This window comes from Talpa europaea (genome assembly GCF_964194135.1).
Source record: "Talpa europaea genome assembly, chromosome: 9".
NCBI lineage: Eukaryota > Metazoa > Chordata > Mammalia > Eulipotyphla > Talpidae > Talpa > Talpa europaea.
The window spans coordinates 10,234,268-10,240,267 of record NC_140076.1 but is presented as its reverse complement, the minus strand read 5'-3'; positions in this window follow the sequence as shown (position 1 = coordinate 10,240,267).

Below are 6,000 nucleotides of genomic sequence, written 5' to 3'. Positions count from 1 at the left end.
ATTGGCTCTGCTTTAAATTAAAGAGGTCCTCCAGGTGTTCCCTCATTCATAGATTTGGGGATGATGGAGCTTTTTCTTCCCTGTGGAGATTGAAATGTACAGAGCGTAGACCATCTCTAGCCCTGTGGGGACACGCAAGTGTCTGAATAAAGCTAGTGATGAATGATGTGAATTTAAGTCCTTTTTTGTGGCTTAGGAAGATCACTTTGAGGCTGCTTTGCATCAAGAGGGGACAAGAAACTGCAGAAATGGAGTGAGGGTATCCAAGTTAAGTCTACAAGCATTGCGTTATTTACAAAGAATTTTTTTAAATCTTTGTTTTTCTATGGTGATGGTAGATGATGGCAGAGAAGAAAAATGAAAATAATTTTTGTAATGAAATTGTGCAATTGACTTTAATGAATAAGCATACATCTAAGTAGCTCCAGAAATAACTGGCCTCTATTCGTCCTGACTTGGCATATTTTGTTTAATGTGACCTGGGAGAAGGGAGTAAGTATGAGTTAAAACAATTCTGCCCTAGTTTTGAGAAAACCTGGATGGAATTTTGACTGCTCTACATATAAATACATGCTGGCTGTAGCATGGCCCTTTTCTGCCCGTACAGCCCAATAAATGTTCAGGTCTCTGGTTTTCATTTCTAGAATTGCAAACAAGCCAGTGGGAGGGAAATTATCTCCCTTTTTATAGCATTTCCTGTCTTTTGGTTTCAGTCATGACCACTTTACTGAAAGTTACCTCAAAGCAGGTGCTAATGGCATGGGCAGGCCCAAGTTTTCAACCTTTCTTAAGTCTTGAGGAAGCACTTGCTTCTGAGTTGCTTTTTCCTCTGACTCTTGAACCTGTTTCCTTTTGATTCTCTGACCCGTTTGTACGTTGGCCTCCCTCTATGTGTGTGCATCTCCTGAGAGGCATCTGTTCCCCTATTTCATTAAGTTAATTAATATGGAGGCTTCCCTGCAACCCTTCACTAAGTAAGATATTTCTGTCATTTAAAGAAATTATTTTAGTCAACATACAATATCTTTTGGTGGAAAATTTTACAGCTAAGTGGCAGTTGGTGATTTTCAGTCCTGTTGGGAATGATGTAAAATGATATGTAACTTTCTTTTTCAAGTTTTCCTTAGCCTTTGACTCTGGACAGGAATCAACTTGGGGAACATGCATGAATTAAATATAATTGCAGCTATAATAGAAGATTCAAGTTCAGTAAGGATCTTTCTATATTTTTTTTTTAGAGAATTTTTTTTGGGAGTAAGACAGTTACCCTCTTTTTAAAATATAACTACTGATTAATACTTTAGAAGTATAAGAAACCAGTTTTTTGAAGAGGTTAATATCTGCTCCCTTCCCCTCATCTCCAGCAAAGAAAGGCGAGTAGGCTAATATGTGGATAATGTGATTTTACTGTTATAAATTGGGATGACTAATAAACAGCCCTGCAATTTAATACCGAAACAAGTTACAGAATGAAACATTTCTGAAACGCAAATAAATTTGTTAGCTTTCCTCAAGTGTTTATTTTTGCTTAGAATCCACAATTCTAAATTGCATGTTAACTCACTGCCTTTCTCTGGAGTAGAATTCTGAGCTTTGATTGCCCTTTGGTCTGCATTGGAGTAGGTGTAAAGCTCTCGCATTACTTTTTTTTCATTGAATAAACTGGACTTACAACATTGTGTAAATTTAGGTGTATTGTGTTACTTTGATATATTTGCATATCCTTGAGTGCTACTGTAGTGCCATCACTAGCACACAGCAGCACAGCCTGAACTGCTTATTTACTGCTGTAGCAGGTTTTGTTATGTCTCTTTTTTACTACTGTAACATGTTTGTTGCCATAAATAACATTTTCAGCCCTCTACCCAAACCCCAGCCCCCTGGAATCATCATTTTATTTTACTGGTTTTTTACAGGTTTGATTTTTTTTTTTAGCTTCACATGTAAATGATGTCATATAGCACTTTTTTTGAGTTATCTCAATGAACATAATGTGCTCCACGTTCATCCATGTTGCCACCAATAGCAGGATATCCTCTGTGGCTGAACAATGTGCCATTGTATTTGTATATCCTTTTAATCGACTCATTCATGGGTGGACATTTGGGTTGTTTCCATATCTTGGCTATTGTGATCAGTGCTGTGATAAACATGGGAGCACAGAGATGTCACCAAAAACCAGTTTTCATTTGCGTTGGGTATGTATGTGCCCAGAAGTGGGATTGCTGGATTGTGTGGTAGATCAATTTTTAATTTATTGCGGAACCTCCATATTGTTTTCCATAGTGGTTGGACCAATTTACATTCCCAGCGACAGGTCTTCACTATTTCCTCACCAACTGCTTGTTCTTCATCAGTGCTGTGGTCTTCTTGCTCATAGGCTCTCTCCCCAGCTACACTGGTTGTTGAACTGTGGCTTCCTGCTTATCTAGCACTACAGAATAGCTGTGCTCCAGGAAGTTTAAGGTAGGTTAGTATCTTACCTTGTTACAAAAAGCACTTACACAAATGCAAATGATACATAATAAAATAAAATGAACATGAATGAAGTGGAGAGCAGGAACAAGAGAATAACAAAAAGGGGATGGTTGAGACCATCTGTGGTGGTTACCCCACTTACAATCCATTTTTAAGCTACTCTAAAATCAGTCCCTAGATTAAGCCAGAAACTGGTTTGGGGATAGTATTTCATCAGAGCCTGTTCTTGAATGGATTTTACAACTTGGTGCTATGTGTCTTCTAGAGATGTTAACAACTTGATCATACTATTTTTTTTTTTTTTTAAAGATTTATTTATTTATTTATACAAGCACTGGGTATAGTCAGAAGTGCGGGAGGGTGAGAGAATTCACCAGAGCCAGAGTGGGGAACAGAATAGGCAGACTGACGGAGTACACTGCTGAGGGGAGCAGCGGGCAGCAGAAGAGGTCTGCGCACCATGTGGGACCCTCACCTGGTGGCCGGGGATTGAACCGGCACTGCAGAGGCTGAGGGCAGCTTCGCAACCCAGCGCTCAACCGCTGCGCCACTAGGGAGGCCCTAATTCTTGTTTTTTTAAACTGATGTATCTTACTGTGTATTCGCAAAGATGATCTAAATCTTTTTTGGATCAAAGCGATAGAAAAAAATACTCAACTTCTAAAAGTATATCTAGGAGACTTTAATGCAAGGCTGAATGTGTTTGCATTATTTCCATAAGGGCACAGGTTACAAGGTCTTTCGGCTATAAAATTTGAGATTGATAATTTCATTGCACTGTCCTAATTGTAAGGGTTTAAAGAATCATCCCAAGACTTTATTTCTGGTTTTTGCTCATTTAAAATTTGTTTTTTTAAGCCATGAGTCTGTCTGTCTCTAATTAGCCTTTACTTGAAAATTTTTTGCCCTTCTCAAAATCTGACTTCTCCCAAATCTTAAACCACTCCATCATGCCTTCCCTGTTGATTCTGGCTAGCCAGGACCTCTGAGTTTCCTGACTGCTAACCACATAGTTTCCTGAATGATGTGTCCTTTTATTATTTCAGTTACTCTCTCAAGGATTGTAAAACTATTTTCTGAACTCCCCGTTATTTTAAACACAAATCACACAAATTGGCTACTTGGCAGGAGGTTCCCTAAATGGTTAGAGCCTCTTCATAGAAGTCTGAGGGCATGAGCTGCTGATAGCTTCCTAGTGCTGAGACAATCCCTTGGGCCACCAGGGAGGCCCCCTCATCGGTCTTTCAATATGGAAAGACACTTGTAGTCTATGTAAATGAACTGCTTAAATTTTGGTCACCAAGTTCTTTAAAAGACTAAAAAGTTAAAAAAAAAAAAAAGTGCCAAAGAAATTAAGATGAATCTCCCCTGTTACCTACCCTCTATTTTCCACAGGTAACCACTGAACAATTTGGTATGTCTCCACATAATGTTCTGCAACTTGATTTTATCACTTACACTACTTCATGGAGAGCTTTCCAAAACTATTAGTAATATGGATTGGCTTTTTTTTTTAATGGTCAAAAGGTTGTAATTCTTTTTTTTTTTTTGGTGGGACCCTTGCTGGCAGCCGGGGAACGAACTGGCGCTGCAGAGGCTGTGGGAAGCCTTGCAGCTCAGCGCTCAACCACTGTACCACCAGGGGAGGCCCAAAAAAGGTTGTAATTCTTAAGTGTTACTCTTTTAGAGACTTTTATGAACTCAATCAAATATCCTTCCAGAAAAGTCCATCTTGTGTCATGTGGACCATCTTCCCAAGTAAGTATTTGTAACCAGGGATATGTGCACCTCCTTACTAGGCAGAGTTAATGTGTGATGTCCGTTGAGTCTGACGTCTAGTCCAGAAGCCATTTCCCCACCAATTCTAAGGCTTATATACATTTTTTTCTTTTTTTTTAAAGATTTATTTATTTATTTATACAAGCACTGGGTACAGTCAGAAGCGCGGGAGGGTGAGAGAATTCACCAAAGCTAGAGCGGGGAGCAGAGCAGGCAGAAGGACCGAAGCACACTGCTGAGGGGAGCAGCGGGCGGCAGGAGAGGTCTCCGCGCCAGCCACATGGTACCCTCCTCCGGTGGCCGGGGATCGAACCGGTGCCGCAGAGGCTGCGTGCAGCTTTGTAACCCAGCGCTCAACCGCTGCGCCACCGGGGAGGCCCGGCTTATATACATTTATGATCTATAATACTGATAAGTATAGAGAGGGTATCCTTATAAAGCTGCCACAACTTATATCCTAGTCCGCTCTTGTCTACTGTTGCCTAACATGCAATCTGAATGAGTGCAAGTCAAAAAAGCAAAAATACATTTCAAAGGTTCATTTATTAAGTTTCATGGTACTTTATGGTTTTGGTGATATTGTATATCACTGTGATAAAATAAGCTAGACCAGAGGACAGATAAACCAGAGTGGCAGTTTGCTGATGATAAAACTGTCATTGCAAAGAGGACTTAATGTCTCTGTAGTGAGCTGGAGTCTGTTTTCTCTCTTATGGAAAAAAATATGTATAACAGGTTAAAATAAAAGTTTGCTTGGGCATCAGGGAGTTAGAATGGGCATGTGAGAGCCAGTGTCCAGTGTATGGTTTTTACCAAGAAACCAGAATGTTCACTTCTGCTGGCTTGGACGGCCCCTCCCTGCTATCCTCTCCCAAATGCTAGAGAACACTATAACCATTTCACACCACTTCCCTTGACTTAGGGTGTATTGCTTCCCTTATGTTAAGTCACATTTTCCGAATCACATGCAAAGTATTTGCAAGCTTTTTCCTGTTGAATTTTATTTTTTGTACCAAGGTGACACTGGTTTGCAACACTGTATAGGCTGCAGGTGTAGTTTCTCACTTGGCAACTGTTACCACACTGCCCACCACCAAATGTCCTATCACCACCCACTTCCATCTTTTGACTTTTAATTTTGACATGACTTCAGATTTACGGAAAAGTTACAAGGATAGTATGGAAAATTCTCAGATCCCCCAAATATTAACGTTTGACTACATATGCTTTATCCTCCTCCCTGGCATCTTCTCTCTCAATCTCGAGGACCAACGTGGCCCTGGCAGTAACAGCTAAGGAATATAGAATCAGTTTACAAAACACTGTGGCTACATTTTGGATCTTATATTTAAGATTCTGGGATTCTGTTACTCTGTAAAACTGACAAAATGACTTCTCTTAAACCAAGGCTACAAGAGACATTTTCTTTGCTTTTAATTCATATAAGATACAGTATGGTGGAGATACGTTAATACTTGTGGGTTACAACGAACTTATATTAGAGTGGACTTCTATTTTCTTGTAATCTTGGTATTAAAGAAGTCTGTTCCTTATGAATTACCAAAAGGAGCCACTCTCAGCTCTCCATTTATAGTATTGGGTGTTGCACTGCACGTTTCCACAGAATGTACCTACTACTGGTTTCTTGTAACTTTGTAAAAGCTTAAGAATAGTGTGGGCTGCTGGGAGCCAATCGCTGTGGTTCACTCTGCTGATTGTTTATAAACACACAGTATCTGTTAG